Genomic DNA, 24704 nt, shown 5'->3' with positions numbered 1-24704 from the left:
GGCCGCTTGGACGTCCGCTCTCGGCGCACCCGCTCCGCTCCCTCCCTTCCCGTGCGGCCCCTCCAGCGGGACGCGCCGACTCCCGATCCCCGGCCGGGCCCCGGGAGCCCACCACCCGCTTCGGCCGTTTCCCGGCCCCACGGGCCACGCGCCGCCCCCTCACCGGCTCCACCACGACCTCAGGCGAGGGCAGGGGACCCCGCGCCCCTTCCGGGTCCGGCTGCGCCCCGCAGCCACCTACCTTCCAGTCTGCAGGGCTGTCGCTGTCGCCTTCATCCCTGAAGTGGGTCCCGCTCTGGACCCTCCACCGCAGATCTGCAGCAGCGGGAGCCACTTCTCGGCCGAGCCCTCGACGGGCTTGGCGATGCGGTCGGCGTGGGACAGGTTGCCCCACGCGTTGCGCTGCTGCCCCTCAGCGGCCGCCGAGGCCGAAGGCACGCCCACGGCAGCGTAGGGGTTCCCGTTCGCGCCGCCCGACGGCGCCGGCTGGAGGTGGCAGAGCTCGACTGGCTGAAGTCCGGCCGGGGCAGCGGCTTGAAGTCCGGGTTGATCCTCACCACCTGGAGCGCTTCGGCCAAGGTGACCGCCGCCCTCCGCCGCCGCGGGAGTGCCGAGAAGCGGCGCCGTGATCCCAGCGGGCGTGAGGAGGCGATCCGAGGCTGGGGGGCGAGGTCGGTGCCGCCAGCGCACGCGCACCTAGAGGAAGGCGCAGCCGAGCACTTCGCGGGTCCATCAACATCTGGACTCCGCCGGTTCCGCTGCGCAGACGGGACGGCAGGGCGCTCCTTCGGACACAGCCAGCGGACCGAAGCATGCAAGGAGCCGCGAGAGGAGCCTCTCCCGGCGGTATTCTCGATGCTACTAACTGGAATACGGTGGCGGCAGCTCCTGCAGCTACTACGCAGCCGTCGGACTTAGGTGTCTCCGCGAGCGCCCAATGGCTGCCTTCGCCGCGGCACCGGCCGCCTCTGACTGACGGACCCTGCGGCCAATGATCCAACGGCGCTGCGCTGGCAGCCACTGGGAGCGTGGCTGGGTGGGGCCGGGGCGGAGGCCGCGCAGGGCTGTTTTTTTTTTTCACATCCCGGCTCGCCACCTGGAGACCGCTTCTGCTTTCCGGGCGCCTTCGCGTGTCTGATGCCCTCGACCGCGCGGCGCGCTGTGGCTGCCAGCCGCGGACCCGCGTGCAGGAGGCAGCGGCACTTTGGTTACTGCTGAGGCGCGGGGCCGAGCGCTCGGGGAGCCGGGGAGCCCGCCGCTCCGCCTCTCCCGACCTCCGCGCGCGGCCGGGACGGCGCGGGGTTCCACTCTGTATAGTAGTGCCACAGCATTCTGTGTATTAATTTTGTATCCTGTAACTTTGCTGAATTCAGATATTATCTAGAAGTTTTGGAGTGGATTCTTTTGAGTTTCTATTATATACAATATCATGTCTTCTGCAAACAGGGACAGTTTGACTTCTTCCTTACCAATCTGAATAGTGGTTTTTATTTCTACCTGGCACAACTTCATTGGGTAATTGCCATTCATATTGAAGTGCTAAGGTAACTAAAGTACTACAGATAAGTAACATATCAGGAATGTGCATTTTAAAATAAGTTATCCGGTCTTTTTCTTTGTATATATTTTTTTCAGATGGATTGCAATTACCGTGGATATGTTGCAGGTTTCCAAATTCTCTTATGTCACTCAACACTTGTTCAGGACTCAGGTTGTAGCCTATATAAAGATATTCCATGGGCAGTATTAGGTCCTGGTAGTCTATGAGCTGACCCTGTTTTTCTTTACTTTTTTTTTTATTTTTTATTTTTATTTTGGTATCATTAATCTACAATTACATGAAGGACATTATGTTTACTAGGCTCTCCCCTTCACCAAGTCCCCCCCACATCCCCGTTCACAGTCACTGTCCATCTACATAGTAAGATGCTATAAAATCACTACTTGTCACCAAGTTCACAGTCACTGTCCTTCAACATAGTAAGATGCTGTAAAATCACTACTTGTCTTCTCTGTATTGCACAGCCCTCCCTGTGCCCCCACCAACACTATACATGCTAATCGAAATGCCCCTTTCTTTTCTTCCCGCCCTTATCCCTCCCTTCCCACCCGTTCTCCCCAGTCCCTTTCCCTTTGGTAACTATTAGTCCATTCTTGGGTTCTGTGCTTCTGCTGCTGTTTTGAGTGAAATCATTTGGTACTTGTCTTTCTCCGCCTGGCTTATTTCACTGAGCATAATACCCTCTAGCTCCATCCATGTTGTTGCAAATGGTAGGATTTGTTTTTTTTCTTATGGCTGCGTAATATTCCATTGTGTACATGTACCACATCTTCTTTATCCATTCATCTACTGATGGACATTTAGGTTGCTTCCATACCTTGGCTATTGCAAATAGTGCAGCGATAAACAGGGGTGCATCTCTCTTTTTCAAACTGGAGTGCTGCATTCTTAGGGTAAATTCCTAGAAGTGGAATTCCTGGAGCTGACCCTGTTTTTCTAGTTCTAGTCACCTTTATTATTTCAGTTCCCTAGAGGGTGAACCAGATTTCCAATAAGATAGAGTTGATCACTGTGCCAGCCTCTATTCCCGAAGGGAGGCTGCATATTGATTGTGCTGAGATCTGCTGCTTGAGGCTTTGAGCAATCCTGAATGCAAGAGGTGTTGACTGGTCTCTCTATACTCCTTTAGTTTTCCCAAATTCCTTCTTTTTACCAAGTTCTTGATTTCCTGTTATGCATAATAATTGTAGAATGCCTGGATATGATGGAAACTTTGGCTCTGCTCCCATTAATTTTTAGATGAGTAGTATCTTCAGCCCACACAAAGAAATTATTTAGGACATTGAACGTCATGCGGGCCTGTCTCATGTCTCACAAAGAAGAAAGGGACCTAAGACTAAGGAAGAGAGTGCCTAAAGGTCCTACAGGCTATCTATACCCGAGGAAGGGGTCTTAACCAGTATAAGCACATAGATCCATACTTTCTTTTAGATGTTCAAATATTTCTATTAGAATATTTGTAATATAAAACATTATGCATCCTGTGGTATTAGTGGTCCAGCTCTGGGGTAACAGAGGTAAAGAAGAATAAAGAGGTAGAGTAGAAAAACCAGGGTGACTTTAAATGTAAACAAAATATTCTGACCTAACTTTCTCATTAGAGTATTAGATTGTGGTTTTGGTAGAATCATTTCAGACTTGTTTGATTATTTTAACATTCTGGGGAACACTGCAGTTTAAAAACATCTCATATGGAATTGAACCAACAGAGACTGTATCAGGATTCTTGCACATCATTTATGAAGAAGAAAATGATAACCCTAATATTCCTCTCTTGGGAGACAATGACACATATAGCCGTAATAATTTGCAGTATCAAGACAGTAAAAGTTCAGAAGTAACTGTTGGCTTTTTAATTTTATCTTATTCGGTATAATTTTGTGAAATGAAAAGCATTTTCAGAGCAAAATTTGGTGACTTGCAAATGTTAAAGTCATTTTACTTCATGAAGGCCCTGCATGATTTTTAAAATGGATAGAGAACGAAATTAAGCTTTTTGTTATGCTTGTTATTAGGTGAAAATTTAGCAAGAATGTAGGTAATTAATCTTGGAAACAGATATACGAACATAGGATTAAAGAAACCAAAGACTTAATTTTCACATGTGGGCATTTGGATAGTTAATGTAAATTATTTCATTTCCTGAATTATTGTGATAATTTAGGTGAAAATACTATGTCATCTGGATTTCTAAGTTAAGTCTTTGTTTCATTAGAGTTCAGAAATGAATCATATTAGTGGCCTACATAAGGTGCATATAAAGCAAAGTGATGAATTCTTCCTCCACAAAGACCTGTAAACTGTCATAGAAACATTCCCAGCTCAATTGAACTGCCATTGATCATAGACTTTAGTAATATTTTTCTAAACCATATTTTTTTATCATAATATTTGGTAGTAGGAAAATGTGCCCACATGGAAGGTTACTATGAAAATCCAAGAGTAAGGAGAGAAAGATTTATGTTATAAACTTAATATTTCCAGTTTCAGCTATTGCTAAACTCAGATGATTCCTGGGGATCTCATTGAAAATTCTTACTAACCATGGGCACTTTTTGGCCTGGAATTTTCTTAATAGTACCTAACTTTTGTTTTTGAAAGCAGTCTTGTTATGTAATCAGTAGCGACACACCTCTCAATTTATCTCTGAACATAATTTCAACAGAAGGTAAATTTGGGCAAATTCCTCAGAATTCACGTGTGTTTTTCAGAGACCCAGAATTTTTAAGTTACTTCCTCGATATCTTGCAATGCATATTGTTGTGGATAAAAATCTGGTAGGTCCTTTTTTATGCATTGTATTTTTAAATGATTTACATTTGTCTGTGATTTCAATAATGTAATAAAAATTTTGACCTTTTTTGGATAAATGTTTATTTTGCTTTTGCAGTTAAGTTCTTTGAAATTGTAAATAAACCAAGTGTTTGTTGATTCATTTATTATATGTATACGATGTCTAACTGCTTTTGTAAAGTGAAACATCTTTTCATTTACTAAAACTTGTCAGTTATTTTTCTCATTTTCAAGGAGACTGCCAGTGAAAGTATAGATTAGAGCTCTCTCTTATTCAGCTAAGTCAGTGCCTTTTTCATGTCTATAATTAATCTTTTTTTAGGGGGGTGGTTTCTATTAGATTAACTTCTCATTTTATCCATGTTATTTTCCTAATATTGTGTGTTCTTGTAGACCATGAAACTTTCTTAAGACAATTATCCTGAATTCTTCTGAAGCATAACGAACAAGTTCTTACATGGTGAACAAATTCTTACATAGTGAATAAGTTTCTGATAGTGTCTAATCTTATTTCATTAGGGTCAGTTATTAAAGCTATAGGTTTCCTTTGGTAGCTTGTTTTCCCTTTTTTCCTGATCCTTTGAATCCTTATGACAAAATCCATTCATTTGAGTAAGTGGTCTCCTCTAGTTTGTGCTCTGGTAAAAATTAACCCCAAAATCTTAGTGGCCAAACACTGCTTATTTTCCATTCATGCAATGTCAGCCTCTCCAGGACAGCTGTTTTCCAGGTGTTGGCTCAGTGCTCCAGAATGCTTAGATAAAATTATTTTGGCATTTTTATATTGATAGCTTCTTTTCCAACTGTCAACCCAATAGAATAGCACACCAGAGACCTGGACCGCAGTAAGGAGATACTGCCCATCTGAAGCGACATTCACCACTTTTGCCCTCATTTTATTGACCAGAATGAATCACCTGGCTATGTCTGTCTTTAAAAAAGAAAGGGTTCCTGCACCTTAGAAGAGAACTGAACATTGGTAAATAAGGATAATGCCTAGTACCAAAACTAAACACAAAGGGAATTCATATTCTTGAAAGAATTTGCTATTAGAAAAGTAAGGGTGAAAAATGTATGAACAGGGTTTTCAATGGAAAAACTGTAAAAAAGAGAAATGTAAGAGAACAGGCAAATAGTAAGAGCATAAGTTGATGATAAACAGAAACATTAAATCAGTAAGTAAATTGACAACTGGTTGGTACAAAAGAAAAAAATGGGTAGAAAGTATTAGGCAAAAGAGAAGTAAACTTGTTAGGGTACTAAAAAGGATAAATGATGTAACTATGGCTTTGGAGAATAGTAAAACAAACCAAATTCAATATTAAAACAAATTTGCAAGTGCAAATTTGATTGTGTTGTATACCTTAAACTTACATGATGTTATATGTAAATTATATCTCTAAAAGCTGGAAAGAAAGAATTTGGGTCAGTTACCAGTATTAGGTATAGCTTTGAAAGAGAGTTCTTTAAAACATTTCAGGAAGTCATAGTTCATATGCTAACACTAGTTCTAGGATATAGGAAAAGCATGGTACTTAAATTTATGTGGACTGCGAATATTTACTAAGCAACATTCATTTGCTTAATTATGACAGTGTGTACATGCACACACACATCTTAAAGCCACAAACTTCTAAACAAAATGTTGCATTAATTTTGATAGTATATTAATAGAATACAATGATCTGGTCAAGAAATATGATGGTTTAATATTAAATAATGTTACTGAAATATGTCAAAAGACAAAAATCATTATGAATCTTTATCAAAAAAACCTTTGATAATAATTGAGCTCCCAATTTTTTTTTTTGAGAGGGCATCTCTCACATTTATTGATCAAATGGTTGTTAACAACAATAAAATTCTGTGTAGGGGACTCAATGCACAATCATTAATCCACCCCAAGCCTAATTCTCATCAGTCTCCGATCTTCTGAAGTATAAGAACAAGTTCTTACATGGTGAACAAATTCTTACATAGTGAATAAGTTCTTACATGGTGAACAGTACAAGGACAGTCATCACAGAAACTTTCGGTTTTGATCACGCATTATGAACTATAAACAATCAGGTCAAATATGAATATTCGTTTGATTTTATACTTGATTTATATGTGAATCCCACATTTCTCCCTTTATTATTATTATTATTTTTTTTATTTTTAATAAAATGCTGAGGTGGTAGGTAGATGCAAGATAAAGGTAGAAAACATGGTTTAGTGTTGTAAGAGGGCAATTGTAGATGATCAGGTGTGTGCCTGTAGACTATGTATTAATCCGAGCTAGACAAGGGCAACAAAACATCCACGGATGCAGAAGATTTCTCTCAAAACAGGGGGGGTGAGGTTCTAAGCCTCTCTTCTGTTGATCCCCAATTTCTCACCTGATGGCCCCCCTGCGACTGTGCCTGTCTTAGGTTGTTCTTCCCTTGAGGAATCTTACCCGTCTCTGGCTAACCAGTCATCTTCTGTGAACTCCCAATTTTTATAAAAACTTCAGTATAAGGAGATTTACTGAACCTGTATGTAGTGAACTGATAAACATTTAGTAAATAGGTGTTTCTGAACATGACCTAGAAGAATACTAATCTTAAACAGAGCTCCACTTAATAAATATTTGAAGTTTTCCTGTGAAAAATTGGGAGCACACCTCATATACCTGGCATAACCATTGGTACTTAATGTTGTCCTGACATTTTAAAGCAATTAGACATAGAAAGAGATTATTGAAATAAAGATTACATTAGAGACCAGTTAATGTGGTCATGTGAAAGGATGTATTCAAACACAGAATCCAGGATCACTTCAACAGTGAACCTGTCTTGAAGGATTCTCCCTCTCTCTGCTTATATTTTTTGATTTGTAATATTTTAGAAATAAGTTATTTTTTGAAACATCACATTTAAAAAAATGTGGTACCATATTCATCAACAATAAGTAATGCCACAAGTTGGGTGCATTAACCATTGTTTAAAAAACAAAGCTGTTAAATATGTTTATGTATTTTTATAGAAATTAACCTTTTTAAAAATTTATAGAAATATCTATAATTATATGTATATATATAATTTATCAAGTTATAAATTAAATTTATTCATTTATAAATTATTTTAATCATTATTTATGCACCAGTATTGATTTTCTGGATTTCAGTTGGAATGTAGGCTATTTTAGAATATAGCTAATTGTACATTTAAAGGGTATATGATGTGTTAATGACATCCACTAGTTTTTAGAAAAATTTATCTTTTTCAGTTTGATTACATGGGCGTTGATATCGAGTCTGTAATGCAGAAGGTTATTCAGATAATTGGCTTTGTTAACACTGTAAGTTTTGAAAAACTTTTTTGTTTATATATTTCTTAAATATAGGCAATATTAATTGATGTGCACAATATTTTGCTGTGCTGTTGAAGAGTTTCCATAATCAAAATACTGAATTAAATGTCTTATGTATATTTTTATAAAAGTTTCATGTTGAACTTAATTAATGTTTTCATTTATCTTTTACTTTTAGATGCTTAACCAGTTAAAACTGACTGGTATAATATCTTCTATAGAAATATGATCACATAAAAACAAAATTTCTACTACAGGGAATCCTAATCATATATTATCAAGATTTTTAGAGTGGATATATAACCACCTCTACAGACCTCATCATACTGCATACTTACTTGTGTGAGTATAGTATTCCATATTTGTACAGCATCAAAGGAGCAACCCAAAATGATTTCATATGCTAATTCTGAAAAATAAGCATTTCCTTCCTTTATACTACGTTCTATAAATTTGACAGACACCTTGGGATGGGGAAAAATAGTAGTTAAAGTACTTGTCCTCAAGGAACTAGTGTGAGACAAGACTGAAAAACTTTTATCAACAGATATAAAATAATCTGATAAAGGTAAAATTTCATGAAAGTATTGAAATAACTGAAGATTAATTATGGATGTGACAGTTTCTTTGATTTCTCTTGTCTTATGAACTTTAATTACCTCCTATCTCTACATTCTTATCTCTCATCTGATTAATTCTTATGTTTTTATTTTTTAATAACATGAGAATATTGAATTGTTACACTATCTAGAACCTAATGCACAGAAAACTATTCATCTTTGATGAATAAATAATTCATTATTCATCTTTAATGAAAGAACAGATGACAGAAAATTGAATTTTCAGGGCTGTAAATATAGAGGAAAAAGGATAAAAATTATAACCATTAGCACATTTTGCATAAACTTATACTTCTGGATGTTTATCAAATTCATATTTTACAAATATATATTGAAATATTCTTACCATTGAAGGTTTGAGAAAATGTATTAAATAGTTTAATTCAGAGTAGCATGGTGCTTAGGACATAGTAATTCTTCACTAATGTTTGCTTCTATGAAAGTTATTATCATTAGTAATGCCACTCATAAATGCAATTATTAGGAAAATTATTATTTTTTAGCTTCAAGAAACATCCTAGTTTTATAGGAGCCACATTTCCTGGAAAAATATGTAGTAAGAATTTTGCTACAGGAGTCGCTCTGGTATGTAGTTATTATCCACTTAGCTCTCATTATTTTCATATTTCAAAAAATTTTAATACATTAAAGCATGAATAAATATATTACATAGTTTATACATCTTTTAATAGTTTTTTGTATTACTAATTTAGACCATAAAAGTTAAACTGTATACAATTACTTTTAAAGAGAACACTGAACGGATCATAATGTCATACTGTTTTTCAAAAACATATTTGATCTTTGTTAGTCAAATTGTTTCCACAGTGGTATGCTTGCATTAATATTTATGACATAATCAGTGCAACTTTAATGTTAATATTAAGCATATCATCAATTTTCTTCTCAAAATAAATAATTGGTATACATTCGTGTGCTTTTAGATTAAGTGACATTCATTGCTTTTTCTGCTTTACGGTAACATTATTGCATTCAGCTCTACTGTTTGGGAGGAGCATACTCCCATAGGAAGAAAAAGCTACCAAATATTCATAGTCTACTGTTTTCTGGTGAAAATGAGAATGAGATCCTACTACAGGGTTATATTCCTTTTCACAAGTTATCTAAAAAGTAGGAAAGGGAGCTAGCAGAGTGCCTCAGAAAAAGAAGTCTGTGTTATGATTTCTCTGCCGGCCCATTTGTACAGTGGTTGACTTCCAGTAGCCCGTACAACAAAGTAAATTGCCACTGACAGGTTAGACAGATTAAAATCAGTTTTGGTATGTACTTGTGACCATTACTAATAAAGACATATTGATGGACTAGAGAAATCTAAAACCAGTTCCAGGGGTTATTTGTTACCATGGCTAGAGAACAGACATTTCCTAAGGATTTGTTTTTATTCTCAGACCCTGCCTTTCTTTGGTCTTCCCCCAGCCAAAGTTTAGGAAAGGCCATGAGCAGTTCCCCAGGTCTTCAGTACTATTGTTAATTCTCCCTGAAAGCAATGTTCTGTTGCTGAGGACTAAGTTTTAGATTGTGTGTGCAAATAAAGCAGAAGATAAAAATTATTAAATATAAGTGGCTGGTTAGTATGTGTGTTTTCCTGGTGCCATTCTTCAGACTTTAATTTTCATTGGAATTTGTGTAATAAAAATTTGTAAAGGAAAAGAAGTAATTTATGAGTTAAGCAAGAATGCTGTAAAAAATGTCAGTATAAGATTAAAATGTGAATATGAAACTGAATTGTTTTTGTTTATGCCAGCAATGAAGCGTTTTAGTTTCAAAGCAGAACTGAGGGGAAGGTACAGAGATTACCCACAGGCCCCCTGCCCCCATGCCTGACTCCCCCATTGTCATCACTCACCAGGGTGGTATTTTGTTTCTTACCAAGGATGAACCTACACTGACCCATCAAAATTACCCAAAGTCTATAGCTTATCTTAGGGTTCAATCTTGATGTTGTACTTATTTGGGTTTGGACAAATAATGACATGTATCCATCATTATGGTGGTATATAGAGGATTTTCACTGCCCCCAAATCCTCTGTGTTCTGCCTACTAATTGCTCCCCTCCCTGCCTGCCACCATGAATTTTTTGTCTTCCCAGAAGGTCACACAGTTGGAATATAGTTGGAGTCATGTAGTTGGAATAGCATGGAGCCTTTTCAGACTGGCCTCCTTGATTTAGTAATATGCATTTAAGGTTCCTCCATGTCTTTTCATGACTTGATAGCTCATTTCCTTTTCAGGATATTAATAGTACTATTCTCCTGTCTGAAATGTACCATGGTATATTTATCTGTTCACGTGCATAAATTGGAAATGACGCAAATGAGAACAGCAGTGCCTCCAGGCAGAGTATTAGTTTTCTGTTGCTACATGATTGACTGTCCTGGAACTTCAGAGATGAAAACAGCACAGTTCTGTAGGTCAGAAATCTAGGAGCAGCTAGGTCTGTAGTAATCTCGAGGTTCAACATGGAGAGGGTTTACTCCCAAACGCAGTCATGTGGTACTGACAGACCTCAGAAATCTCTTTTCCAAGCTCAGTCACATGAGCCTCTTCAAAGGCCTACTTTATGACACGGTAGCTGGCATCCCTCAGAGAGTGAGACATAAAATGCAAAATGTCAGCCTTTTTATACCTACCTTGGAAATGATGACCTATCACTTATGCTACATTCAGTTTATTAGAAACAAGTCAGTAAGCCCAGTGGAGTGGGAAAACAAGAACCTAAATAGCAGGAGGCAGAGATCACTGGGACTCATTTTAGAGGTTGCCTGCTACAAAAAGAATCTAGACTTGATTATTAAAATAAAAGATTAAAGGCATTTTGTTTAAAATAACTCAAAGAAGCAAAACAATGTGGTATTTAAGATTCTATTAGATATGCTAAGATTGCTAATATTGTCATTAAGCAAAAGTATTTTGAACTTAAACTTGTGTTTATTCATCCACGTTTAATCAGTCTACTGTCTAAATGCTTATAATTCAACTACAATTGCTTCTACATAGGTATCTTGTATACAGTGATACATTTTAAAAATGAGTTTTACATAATTTTGATTATAGTAAATATTTTTTTAAATGAGTAGGATTCTTACTAAACTCTTTTTGTTTTTCCTTATATTTAGTATCCAGAGGGTTTATCCTTGGAGTCATACACTATCAGCATCGTACAGTTGCTTGGCTTTAATGTGGAATTAAGTTTTGACGATTCTGACACTTGTTATTGTTCAGTAGATGTTTGCACATATCACCAGAAGCAGTGTAAGATTTTGTTTTTTTATTAAATAGATATTCTTTTTTAAAACATTTTTTTGGTTAGGAACTTTTATGTTTCTATTAACCAAACTCAAGTGATTGACAGTTATAGAACAATTTACCTCAAACATCTGCAGAATACATATTCTTTGCAAGCGCAAGTGGAACCACGCAGGAGAAGAGGCCCAATCCTTCCCCAGGTCTCTCCGTGCCTGGGGAAACCTCTGCCTCCTTCCTACATTCCAGAGTCTGGCTTGTGTATTTTTTTCTGGCCAGATTGAAAGCGTCGTTTTGATACGAAAAGCCGTATGACTTGTGTAATTGCAGTGATTCTGCATAAAGTTAAATGCTTTGATATTTGCATTTAAATTGGCATTGTAGAACATAAGGACAAGGACGAACAGCACGATTTACGTTAACAATTTAACTTACAAGTGCTTTTTTATTTAGGAAGACATTAAATTACAAATAAGTAACACCATGACCCATTGAGAGAGACTGCTGGAGAAGGGAAAAAGTTTTTTATTTTAGTAACATTAATAATACTTTTCCCCTGTTTTAAAAACAAGAGGCCCTGCGTTTCCATTTTGCATTGGTTCTCATGAATTTGTAGCCAGTCCTGGTTGTTGCACATCACCATCAGCAAGACTTGGTAGCCCCACCATGTTTAATTTAAATCATTTTAGTGGGTATGTTGTATTTATTGGCTTTAATCTGCATTTCCCTTGAAGCTAATGATGATAAACATATTTCCATGCTTAATAGCTTTGCATACCTTCTTTGGTGAAGAGCCTACTGAATCTTTTGTCCTTTTTTTTTTTTAAATAAAAATTGAGATTTCATGCTTTGGAACTGTAAGAGTTGTTTCCATATTCTGGCTGTGAGTCTTTTACCAGATTCATGATTTTCAAATATTTCTTCCTTATAATGCCTTTTTTGTGTGAAAATGTTTTTAATTTCATGAAGTATAATATATCTGTTTTTTCTTTCATGCATCAGGGTTTTATAGGTCTTATAATCAGTTACATAATACATTTAAGTTAATTATTATTATGTGTTTAAGTTCATTCTTATTTTTGCCGTTCTCCAATTATTTCAATACCGTTTGTTGAAAAGCCCATCCTTTCCCCCACTTAATTGCTATGGCACCTTTGTCAAATCAGCTGCCCATAGGTTGTGGATTTTTTATTAGCATCTCCATTGTAAATATTTCCTCTGTAGGCCTTCCCTATGGAAAAGCACACTGTATTATTGTAGATTTATACTGAATTTTGAAATCAGGTAGAGCAAGTCCCCAAGTCTTTTCATCTTTTCCAAATTGTTTTGGCTATTCTAGGTCCCTTGTATTTTCATATACATTTTATTATTGGGTTGCCAATTTTTCTGAAAACTTCCGAGATTTTGACAAGGATTGTATTGTCCAATTGCATCTTAACAATATCGAGTCTTTTGATTGAATATGGCATATGTCTGTTTCCTTAATTTCATTTTCAGATTGTTCATTGCTAAGACACAGAAGCATAATTGATTTGTGTATGTTCATCTTATGTGCCACAAACTTGCTAAACTCTTTGGAAATTCTAGGAGATTTTATTTGCTACTTAAGATTTTCTATGAACACAATCTTATCATCCAGCACTTTTATATTTTCCTTTCCATCTATTCCCTTTTTCTGGCTTTTCTACCATCTTTTTTAGTGTTTTATTTGTATACCTTATAAAAAACAAATTTATTGAGGTACTATTTGTCCACAATAAAATTCACTCTGCCTACAGCTCTCACTCTGTCAGGACTCTGTCAGGGAAGGACTCCTGCTGTGCCTCTCTCATAATGTGGCTCCATGAACAGATTTTTAATAGAAAAATGTTTCATTATGGAGATCAAAGCTTTAAAATATGCTATTAAAGTCAATACAAACATGTTCACATTTACAAACCAAATACAAAAATATCATGAAATGGATAAAAATTATAGTCAATACTGATACCAAAACTTTTTAATTCAATTATTTGGCTCTGGGAAGATAAATAAGAATAACACAGGTCCTATGTTTAAAGGTAAATAATAGGTCTTGTTTACAAAAGGAATAGATGGCAAAAAAAAAAAGATTTTGGAAATTTCTTTCATTTCATGATTTCCATGAAAAATGCTCTTTAAATCTTTCTTCAAAATGCCGTGCATTAGGAGACATGAAGAGATACACAGTAATAACTTTTGTTACACCCATGTTTTTTGTATTTCAGGCAATCTGGGGGTGTCAAGGATTTTAGCACCTGTAGCTTAGATGACTTTAAATATTTTGCTTCACATTCTGGCCTTGGATGTCTTTATAACATTCTTCCTGATATACCAGTTTATCAACAAAAACCAAGGAGCATATGTGGCAATGGAATATTGGAAGAGGGAGAACAATGTGATTGTGGAAATGTAGAAGTTCATAGGAATTAAAAAAATTTTTTTAACTTCCTGTATGTATAATAGATGGAAAAGAAGACAAAGATGTTGTCTTTGAAAATGACCTTCTTTGGGAAAGATAGAAGCCTTTAAGTCTCCTTATTTTGCTCTTTTTCACAGTAGAGACCGATAGTCCTTTAGATAATGTTTGTCTTCAGATATTGCCTTCTCACATTCTTTAGTGTATGCATCAGCTCCGATTTTATAGTTAGTGACCACAAAGATTATCCAAGGATTTGAAGAAATATACCTTTAACAATGAACAGTAACAAAAATAGACATGAACATCTAAAGACTGTAGACCATTACCGATGGGACAGCAAAATGCATTGCTTGCTAATACATGGAGAAAAAGTTTTCTATTGATGGGTGATCCAATTAAAAATCTTTTTAAAAGTGAAATCTATCATGTGTAGAAAATGTAAAAATGTAGAATTAGGAGCAAATTAAAACAGATGAAAGGTGACAGAGGCACTATAGACAACAAAGTGAAGTAAGTAGTCATGTGAAAACTGTCAGATAGCAATTGTAAAATATGGAATATATTATACATAAATACATTTAATATATATTCTTAAATATATTTTATATGTCATTATATATTTGAACTATTGTTCAATATATATTTAATCTATGAGTAATCTATAACACATCATTAATACCTTAATATATTATTAATATAGCATATAGATATATTGTATATTTTAATATATAAAATGTTTTCTGATGTTTGATTTTATATATATGTACATATGTATATTATTTAATGGCACTAGAGTACTTCTAAAAGAAGAAAGGCCAGAGAACAGTTTACTTTTGAAAAACTGCAGCTGGAATAGATAAGAACTGTGAATTTATATTTTCCTAGCCTAAGGGTGCTCCTCCACTTTCATGGCTATGACAGAAGTAAATGGCTGTGAAAAATCGCAGCTCAACTGACTCAGTGTAGCAAAGAACAGGGTTCAGGGACAAGGAACCACTGGAAATTTAAAAGGAAAATGCTGACAGTGAGAGAACTGTGAAAGTGGCAACACCTAAAATCTGATTATTAACTGTACAAATACTTGGCTGACTGCTAAAATATGCATGGACCAGAAATACCCTGTGAGGCAAAACAGAGGAGTGGGACCTTGAACGACAGGTGCAACAGGTGAGCTCTGTGAGTTTGATAATTGTTTTACAGAATATTTTCCAACCATGTGCAACTCAGGCAGAAGAAATCTCAAGCCTTATTGGTTTCAGATTTCAAAATATAGAGCCTGAGACTGGCAATGTAACTGGAAACTAAAGAGGAATCTTCAGAAGCAAGGAAAATACAGAAAGATTGTACTCTGAAGTCTAAGTGCAGTCTGCCTACATCTGTGGCCAAATGCCAGGTTACTTCAGGAAATAAGGTTAAAAATTCTTCAGTTGGAAGACATATAAATTGAGATAGATTGCTGGAAACTGCAGGGGAGATACAGTTTACAGTTTATGCCCAGACAACTTAACTTACTACGGTCATCATGTCATTTTATTTATAACATCCAACTTGTTAAACAACAATTACGGGACATTCTGCAAACAGGGAAATGTGTACCATATTCAGGAAAATAAGCACTTAAGGGAAACTGACTCTGAGTCTAGGATACTACAGTTAGCAGATAAAGACTTCTTGGTAGTTATTTTGAATATATTAAGAGAATTAAAGGAAATTATGCTCACATAAGGAAAAATTATCTTAATGAGTATGCAACTCACTAAGGGAATTTCAACAGGTAAGTATTAACTATAAAAAATATAAACTTAAAATCCAGAAGTGAAAAGAACAATAATGACATGAAAAATTAGTTGGAAGTTCTCCAAAGAAGATGGAATATCAGAAGCCAAAAGACATGAACTTGACAACAGAAAAATGAGAGTCATATAACCTGTGGAGCAGAGAGAAAAAAGGGTGAAGAAAAATGAAGAAAACCTGACAGACATGAGAGGGAATATTAAGTGGAAAAACAGGTCTAATTAGATTGCAAGATAAAGAAAAGAGAGACTATGGCAGGAAAAAAATTTGCAGGAACATGCTGATTTTTTTCCAGATTTGACAGAAAATATTTACTTACAGATTCAAGATGCTCATCAAACTACAAGCAGATACGTAGATAACCACTTTCATGCGCAGGATAAAACCCTCCAAAGCCCCAAGATAAAGAGACAAATCTTGATTGTAGCCTAAAAAAGGCATATTAGATACAGGACACAGGGATACAAAATATGGCTGACTCCTCATCACAAAAAGTGGAGGTCAGTACACCTAAGAATGACAAATTAAAGGTGCTGAAGGAAGAAGAAGTTACCAATCAAGAATATTATACCCAAATACATTATATTTTAAAGTGGAAGCAAAGTTGTTTTCAGTTAAGCAAAAGCTGAGACAGTATGTCACCAGTAACTTGCACTACAAGAAATTCTAAGAATTCAGAGTTCTTCAGCCTGAAGGACCAAGGCAGTAGATGACCAGTGCGATTACAGAAAGGAAGATGAGCATGGAAATGGTAAATATGTGAGTAAATATAAGTAATTATATGTATGCTTTTCCTTTTCTGCCCTTAATTTCACTAACTACATTGTATACATGTACATCTATGTATAGGCATGGATGTGTATAAGGATGATACATACATCCATATACACAAACATACACCTGCATATATGCACACATACATGAGTATATATCTATCTATACAGTAATGATGATAACACTAAAGATACAAGGGTAAATTGAAATACACTCTTGTGAGGTTTCTTTCATTTACTTGACAAAATAAGTACTAATCCTAAATAGATTATGGAATAGCAAGATACTTACTGTAAATTCCAGGGAAAATATTGAAATATTATGCAGGGAGGTATAGCCAAAAAACCAATAGAGAAATTAAAATGAAATATTAAACATATTTCACTAACAAAATAAGGTGAGAAAGGAAGAATAGAGGAACAAAGGATGAGACAAATAGGAAACAAACAGCAAAACAACAGATTGAAATGCACACATATTAATTATTATACTAAATGTAATTAGGCCAAACACTCTGATCAAAAGGCAGAGGTTGTCAGACTAGATAAAAACCAAGAACCAATTACATGCTATCTGTAAGAGGGAGATTTTAAGCCCAAAAAATGCCTTGTAAAGTAGAAAACAAAAGAAGGTAAAAGGATATAACAAGGAGCAGTACATGTAAGAGAGATACAGTGATAGTATTAATATAAAAAAGATAGTAATGCTTCAAAATGATAAAAAATAGATAAGGAAGGTAAAACAATAAATACATGTACATTTATAAAAATACATTTACACACACACATATCAGATCTTAAAATTTCATGAAGTAATCACTAATGAACTAAAGGGAGAAACTGAAAAATCCACTCTCATATTTGGAGATGTATTTCACATTTTTCAGTAACTAATAGAACCACCAGAAACAAAAATCAGAATGTAGAAGACCTGGACAGTACTATAAACTACATTAATATAATTGATACTTGAATCACTATATTTAACAAGTATAAACATTTTTTTCAAGTGTACTTGAAATATTCATCAAGATAGATTATTCTGTGCCATGAAATAAATCTCAATATATTTATTTTGTGTTAAGAATTAAATTAGAAATCAAGAATAAGATATCTTGAAAATCCCCAAATATTTAGAAACTAAACTATCACTTCTAAACTAGGCATCTAAATGGTCTGTAGCTCAGAGAAGTCAAAAAGGTAATTGGAAGTATTTTAACTGCATGCACATGAAAACATGCCATATCAAAATCTTTGAGATTCAGCTAAAATTGTGTTTTAAGGAAAATCTACAGCTTTAAATGCTTGTATCAGAGATGAGGAAAGATCTAAAATCAATTATTTAGAATGCTATTTTAGGGAAATAAAATGCTAATCTAAATTAAATCAGAATTAAGTAGAAAAAAAGAATGACAACGCTGAAAGCAGAAATCAATGAAGTAGAAACCAGAAAATGAAAACCAATGAAAATAAAAGCTGGTGCTTTGAAAAAAATCAATACACTTGATAAAACTCACTGTGTTAATCAAAGAACAATGAGACAAAAAACAAATTACCGGTATCAGGAATGAAAGAGGGGTATTACTACATATCCTACATGTGTTATTTTTATTGCTCTTTTAGGAATTTCTTTATATAAGAGCATGTCATCTGCAGAAACAGTTTTACTTCTTCTTTTCTGATTTGGATTCCTTTTACTTCTTTTTTATCTAGTTGCTCTGGCTAGGACTTCAGGACTATGTGGAATAGAAGCAAGAATGGACACTTTTGTCTTGTTTCTGATCTTAGAAGAAACTTTTTCAGCTTCTCATATGAAGTATGATGTTCCCTAAGGCTTGTCATATATGGCCTTTTTTATGTTGAGACATGTTCTATAGCCAAATTGTTGAGCGCTTTTGTCATGAAGGGGTGTTGAATTCTGTAAAATGCTTTTTCTGCATCGCTTCAAGGGATTACATAATTTTTACCCTTAATTCTATTAATGAAGTACACCATTTTTTGATTTCTGTATATTGAATCATCCTTGCATCCCAGGGATAAATCCCACTTGATCATGGTATATGATCCTTTTAATGTGCTGCTAAATTTTGTGTCCTAGTATTTTGTTGAGAATTTTTGCATTTATACTCTTCAGGGATACTGACCTATAATTCTCTTCTCTCTGTCTTTGGTATCAGGACACTGCTGTTCCTGCCTCTTCGGTTTTTTGGAAGAATTTGAGGAGAATTAGCATTAATTATTTACATATTTCATAGAATTCACCTGGGAAACAGTCTGGTCCTAGAATTTTCTTCGCTAGGAGGTTTAAAAACAAATTCAATCTCTTTAGTTGTGATTGGTCTCTTTAAGTTTTCCATTTCTTCATGATTCAGTCTTGGTAGGTTTTCTGTTTCTAGGAAGTTATCCATTTCTTCTAGGTTATGAAATTTGCTGCCATGTAGTAGCCTCATATGATCCTTCATGTTTCTGTGGTGTCAGTTTTAGTGTCTCTTTCCTTCATGATTTCATCATTTTGAGTCCTGTCTCTTTCTCTTGGTTAGTATAGCTAAAAGTTTGCTATTTTGTTTATCTTTTCAAGAACTCTTAGTTTCATGGATATTTTTCCCCATTGTCTCTGTAATCTCTGCTTCATTTATTTCTGTTCTGATCTTTGTTATTTCCTTCCTTCTACTAACTTGGGCTTAGTTTGTTCTTTTTTAATTCCTTTAGGTGTAAAGTTAAGTTGTTCATTTGAGATCTTTCTTTTTTCAATATAGGCATTTATAACGATAAATTAACATCTTTGAATTGCTTTTACTGCATACCATATGTGTTGGCATGTTTTTGTTTTTGTTTATTGCAAGATACTTTCTGTTTTCCCTTTTATTTCTTCTTTGCTCTGTTGGTGGTTCAAGAGTGATGTTTAACTTCCAAACTTTGGGACTTCTCCAGTTTTCCATCTGTAACTGGTTTCTAGTTTCATACCATTTTGGTTGGAAAAGACAGTAAATATCATTTCAATATTTTAAGTTTCTTAAAACTTGCTTTGTGGGCCAACATATATGTTCTAGCTTGGAGAATGTTTCATGTGTGGTTGAGAAGAATGTGTATTTTTTTCTTATTTGACATAATGTTCTATATATGTCTTTAAGGTCCATTTGGTCTGTAATTTTATTCATGGTCACTATTTTCCAATTGAATTTTTTCAGTTGCTCCATCCAATGTTGAAAGTATGGAATTAAAGTTCCTTACTACTATTGTCTACTTCTCCCTTCAGTCTGTCAATATTTGTTTTAACTTTCTGGTGTTCGAATATTTGGTGTACATATAGTTACAAGGGTTTACTCCCTTGAAGAAATGACTTCTTTACCAATATATAATGAATTTATTTGTCTTTTATGACTGATTATACTGAAAGTCTATTTTATCTGATGTAAGTAAAGCAAAGCCTACTCTCTTTTGGTTACCATTTTCATGGAATGTCCTTTTCTTCCCTTCCCTTTCAGCCTAGGCATGTCCTTAAAGCTAAATTGAATTTCTTGTAAGCACCATATTGCTGGATCTTGTTTCTGATCCATTTGCCATTCTATGTCTTTTGTTCAGCAAAAAAACGTTTATATTTTAAGTAATTGTTGATAGGTAAGGACTTTCTATTGTTATTTTGTTTGTTGTTTTCCTTTTTAAATTTTTTTTCCTTGCTTCCTCTCTTGCTGTCTTCCTTTAGGATTTTTTTGTCGTGGTATGCTTTCATTCATCTCTCTGTGTCTTTTGTGTATCTACTATAGAGTGCTTCTTTGTGATTATCATGAAGCTTATATAAAACACTTTTATAGACATGACAGTCTACTTTAAGCTGAAAACAACATACCTTCAATCACATACAAAAGCTCTACATTTTACATTCTCTTCCCACACATTTTATGTGCTGTTATACTTTGTCTCTTTTTTATATTGTGCATCCTCTTACAAATTATTGTAGCAATATTACTGTATAATACTGTTGTCTTTTAACCTTTGTGCTAGAGATAAAAGTTACTGCCACCATTATAGCACTAGGGTATTCTGAATTTGACTATATTTTTACATTTACCAGTGAGTTTTACACTTGCATATGTTTTCATGAGTTAGTGTCCTTTCATTTCAATTTGATGAACTCCTTTTAAGACAGGTCTAAAGGTGATAGACCTCCTTAGCTTTTATTCATGTGGGAATGTCTTTATCTCTTAATTTCTGCAGGACTGTTTTGCCTGGTATAGTTTTATTAGTTGGTAATTTTTTTGTTTCAGTATTTTGAATATATCATCCCACTCTGGGTTTGCATGATTTCTGCAGAGAAATCCACTGAGAGCCTTCTTGGTTCCTTTGTATGTGATGAATAATTTTTTTCTTGCTGCTCCAAAATTTTTCCTTTGACTTTTAACTTTTTGATTTTAATTTGTTTTACAGTAATCTTCTTTGAGTTGTTCTTGACTGGGTTTTTTAGCTTTCTGTTCCTGGCTATCCATATATCTCCAAAGATTTGAGAAATTTTCAGCTATTATTTATTTAAATAATCTTTCTGCTCCTTTCTCTCTTTTTTCCTTCTGGGGCTCCCATAATATCAATATCATTTGCTTGATGATGTCCTATAACTCCTGTAGACTTTCTTCACTCTTTTTTCTTTTTGTTCCTCTGACTGGCTAATTTCAAATCAATAGTATTCCAGTTTACTAAATCTTTCTTCTGCAGGAGTGATTCCTTTGTTGAATTCATTTACTGAGTTTTTCCTTTCTTTTAACTGTTATCTTCAATAAAGGATTTTTGCTTGGCTCCTTTTTTGTGTTTTCTAGTTCTTTAATTATTTTCTTGTATGTTTTCCTGATTTCACTTAGTTGTTTGTGCTCTCTCGCATTTCACTGAGATGATTAGCTTGAATTTCTTTTGAATTTTTGTAAGGCAATTCATAGATCTCCATTTCTTTGTGGCTGATTACTGGAGCTCTGTTAGTTTCCTTTACTGGTACCATAGTTGCCTGATTCTTTTTGATCCATGCAGTCTTCGGTTGGAGTCTGTGCAATTGATAAAGCAAACAGCTCTTGGTTGGAGACCATTTACAAGGTTGTTTTCTGGATCTGCAGTTGATGAGCTTGTTACAAGGATCTTATGCAGGCATGGTCCCTGTCTGGTTCCTGGGTATATGGGACTCCCTTCGGTGCCTTGTTCAGTAGTCACACTCAGACAAGGGTCTGCTTCAGGGTCTACAGCTGGCTACTCAGACAGTGGCTCGTTATCACATTTGTGGATGGGTGTGATTCCTAGGAGGGCTCCTGCCAAGGTGGATCCCTGTGTAGGTGGTATACACCCTGACCTTTGAGTGGCTGGAATTGAGTCCCAGGGCTGTTTTAGGGTCTACAGTCTAGATTGAGGTTTGCAGATCTGGCTCTGGAGGCACAGATAGGTATGTATCCTGCCAGGGCCCTGGGTGGGCTCGACAGCTCTCTGCCTGTGGCTGCAGGGGCTTGATCCAAGTATGGGGCCATGTTGGGGTCTTCTTAGGCACAGTCTGGAACATCTCCTGCTTGGTCCCTGTGATATCAGTGATGCTTGGTGAAATATGGCTGGTACGAGTTGAAGCTGTCCCCGGAAGTTGGGCCCTTTTTTGATCTTCAGGAGCACAGGTGGGAATGTGTCCTGCTGATTCCCTGGTCCAGCAGAACTGCTGATAGACTAGCCGTGAGGAGGATGGAGTCAAGTATAGGATCCCTTCAGGATCTCCAGGGCCATAGACAGGAGGGTCTCCTGCTGGTATCTTTGCCAGCAGGACTGTTAGTAGACTGTGGCTGAGAGGAGGCTGGAACATAATATGGGGACCCTTCTGGACTCTCAGACACAGAAGGGCATGTTCCCTGTTTGGTCCCAGGGCGAGTAGGACAGTTTAGGGTCCCTTTGAGGGGGCTAAAGCTGAGTATAGGCCCTGTCCTGGGTCTACAGTGTTGTGGATAGGATTGTCTCTTGCTAAGTCCCTGTGCCTGCAGAACGGACTGATGGTGAACTGTTGCTCATAGGGGCTAAATCACAGTTACATGGTACTTTCAAAATCAACAGTCAAACTGGCATTTCCTCTCCCCGGACTTACATCACAGATCCCTCTGCCACCAGCAGCCAACCAGGAGGCCACGCAGAAAGTGATAGCTGGCCCCAACTTCTGTCCCTCCTGTCATCCTTTCTCCTGTAGGTGCTGCAGCACTCCGGGTGCTGCACCTTGTAGATCTGGAAGAGAATCAGATGTGAGCATAATGTCATCAATATAATGATACAGGTGCACTGTCGGCAGTTTCTCCCATGCTGCCAAGTTCTGGGCTACAAGTCCATGATATATGTTGGAACTGCAGAGGTGTCCCTGCAGATAGACAGCGAACATCCTCGGCCACCCTTCCCACATGAAGGCAAACTGTCCCTGGATCTCCTGTGTTATGTCAATAGAGAAGAAAGCATTAGCAAGGCCCTCAACATGATGTGTCACACCAGGGAAGTAAAAGGACTATGAGTGCACATTATGATGTCCACCTTCTCCAGCTCCTCTAGGGTTTCTCCCATTTCTTTGTGCCCCCTGGCAATACATACTGCTTAGCATTTGTCACTTGCCGAGGTACAGACAGAGCTATGGGCGAGTGCTTAGCAAGTCCCCTCCGAGCTGCCTTTACCACACAAATCCTCAGTCGGAACTCACCTGCAGTGGTCTGTAACCACAGGTCCTGCAGGGTATCCAACCCCAAAATATATTCAGGGATTGGAGAAATATACACAGTGTACTGCTTTGGGGGTAAATGCCCCATTCCCAAGGTATTTTGGGCTTTCTTCACTCTAACTGCCTTACCCCCATAGCATATATCACAGTGGGGGTCCCAGGAAACCACTCAGGGTTACCATAAATCAAAGAACATTCAGCTCCGGACTCCACCAGTGCCAGAACACATTGTACATTCACTGGCGACCAGTGAATTGCTAACTGTACATGTCATGTGGCCTCCAGTCCTCACCACGCCCACAAGGTGGAGGCCTTGACATCCCCCCCCACCAAGTCAAACCGCAATCCCCAATCACCCTCCTGTGGAGTCAGGGACCATGGAAGTCCTGCAGGGACATGGGCCAGAGGACAGGCTTTGCCTCTGGTTTCCGTGTCTTGTACTTCAGTGGCTTGGACCACTGCTTTGGCTTTAATAGGTGCCACAGTTCTAGGAAGATCCTACTAGGCTCTCCATGGAGTATTTCTTACACTGCCCCTGCCTTTATCAAATCAACCCATAATCTGGGTCCTCAAGACCTTCACAGGGCCCTGTAAACCTCTTTCAGCCGCGGACCATACTTCCTTCTGAGCTCTTCTGATTTCAGCCTCCCCCAGATCTGAGCGGCAGGAGTGACCTCACTTACGGGTTTTCCTACGTGGAGGAGCAAGAACAGTCACTAGGGACCCAGAGAAGGATGGAGGAGCTGTACGGAGCACCAGAGTCCTCATCCCCGTGGTGAACAACTCCTCACAGGGGCCCTGTCAGTCCACATAACAGCTCTCTTAGTAACTTTCCATGCCCAGCTCCCCAGCACCTGCTGGAGTGATGCACGTGTTTTCCAACTAGCAGGGAAATAAGGCAACTCACTCTGATTAGGCCAAACTGCCCTTAGGGCTGCAGTCAGGCAATCCAAAAGTACATCATTTCCTGGTGCTCATGGGCATTTTGTATCCTCTGCCAGAGAGATGGGTGAGTCATAAGGGAAGCCACTTTATTCATTTTGGACCCAGACGGAACAATGCCCTCTACACCTAAACCCCAAAGATGCAAAAGCCATGTACACAGAGGCTCCAGCTCGGCCTGGGTATAGTCACTGAGCGTGGAGTGCTCGACAGTGGGGTGGGGTCTGCTCCACTCAGCGAGGAACCCGCGGTTCGCGTAACAAATCAGGCAGGCCTTCAGTATGGGAGAGTTGGTGCCTCAGGCAGCAGGCTCAGCAACAGCTCTGTCCTTGGTCCCACCCCGTCATTGTCCCCTGCACCTCCTACCCTGCTGTCTGCTGTCTCCAGGGCTGAAGGCACCACCCCTTCCTTCACCACCCCCATGGGCTCTCTATGTCCTGTTTTTCTGCTGTCCCGTCCTGTGCCACCAGTGTCT

At 37.5% G+C, this 24704-nt stretch overlaps 1 long non-coding RNA gene across 1 annotated transcript in view; it reads right to left on the bottom strand.

The window, feature by feature from the left end:
* LOC140845193 (uncharacterized) overlaps positions 1–24704 on the bottom strand; it is a 103386-nt gene that overhangs the window by 66271 nt on the left and 12411 nt on the right. The window contains exon 2 of the long non-coding RNA XR_012123966.1: positions 22676–22809. This is a non-coding gene — a long non-coding RNA (uncharacterized lncRNA). The remainder of the gene's footprint in view (positions 1–22675; positions 22810–24704) is intronic.

The sequence above is a fragment of the Manis javanica genome, chromosome 12 (genome assembly GCF_040802235.1).
Source record: "Manis javanica isolate MJ-LG chromosome 12, MJ_LKY, whole genome shotgun sequence".
Classification (NCBI taxonomy): Eukaryota; Metazoa; Chordata; class Mammalia; order Pholidota; family Manidae; genus Manis; species Manis javanica.
Note: the sequence above shows the minus strand (reverse complement) of the source record. Positions and strands in the feature narration are given on the sequence as shown.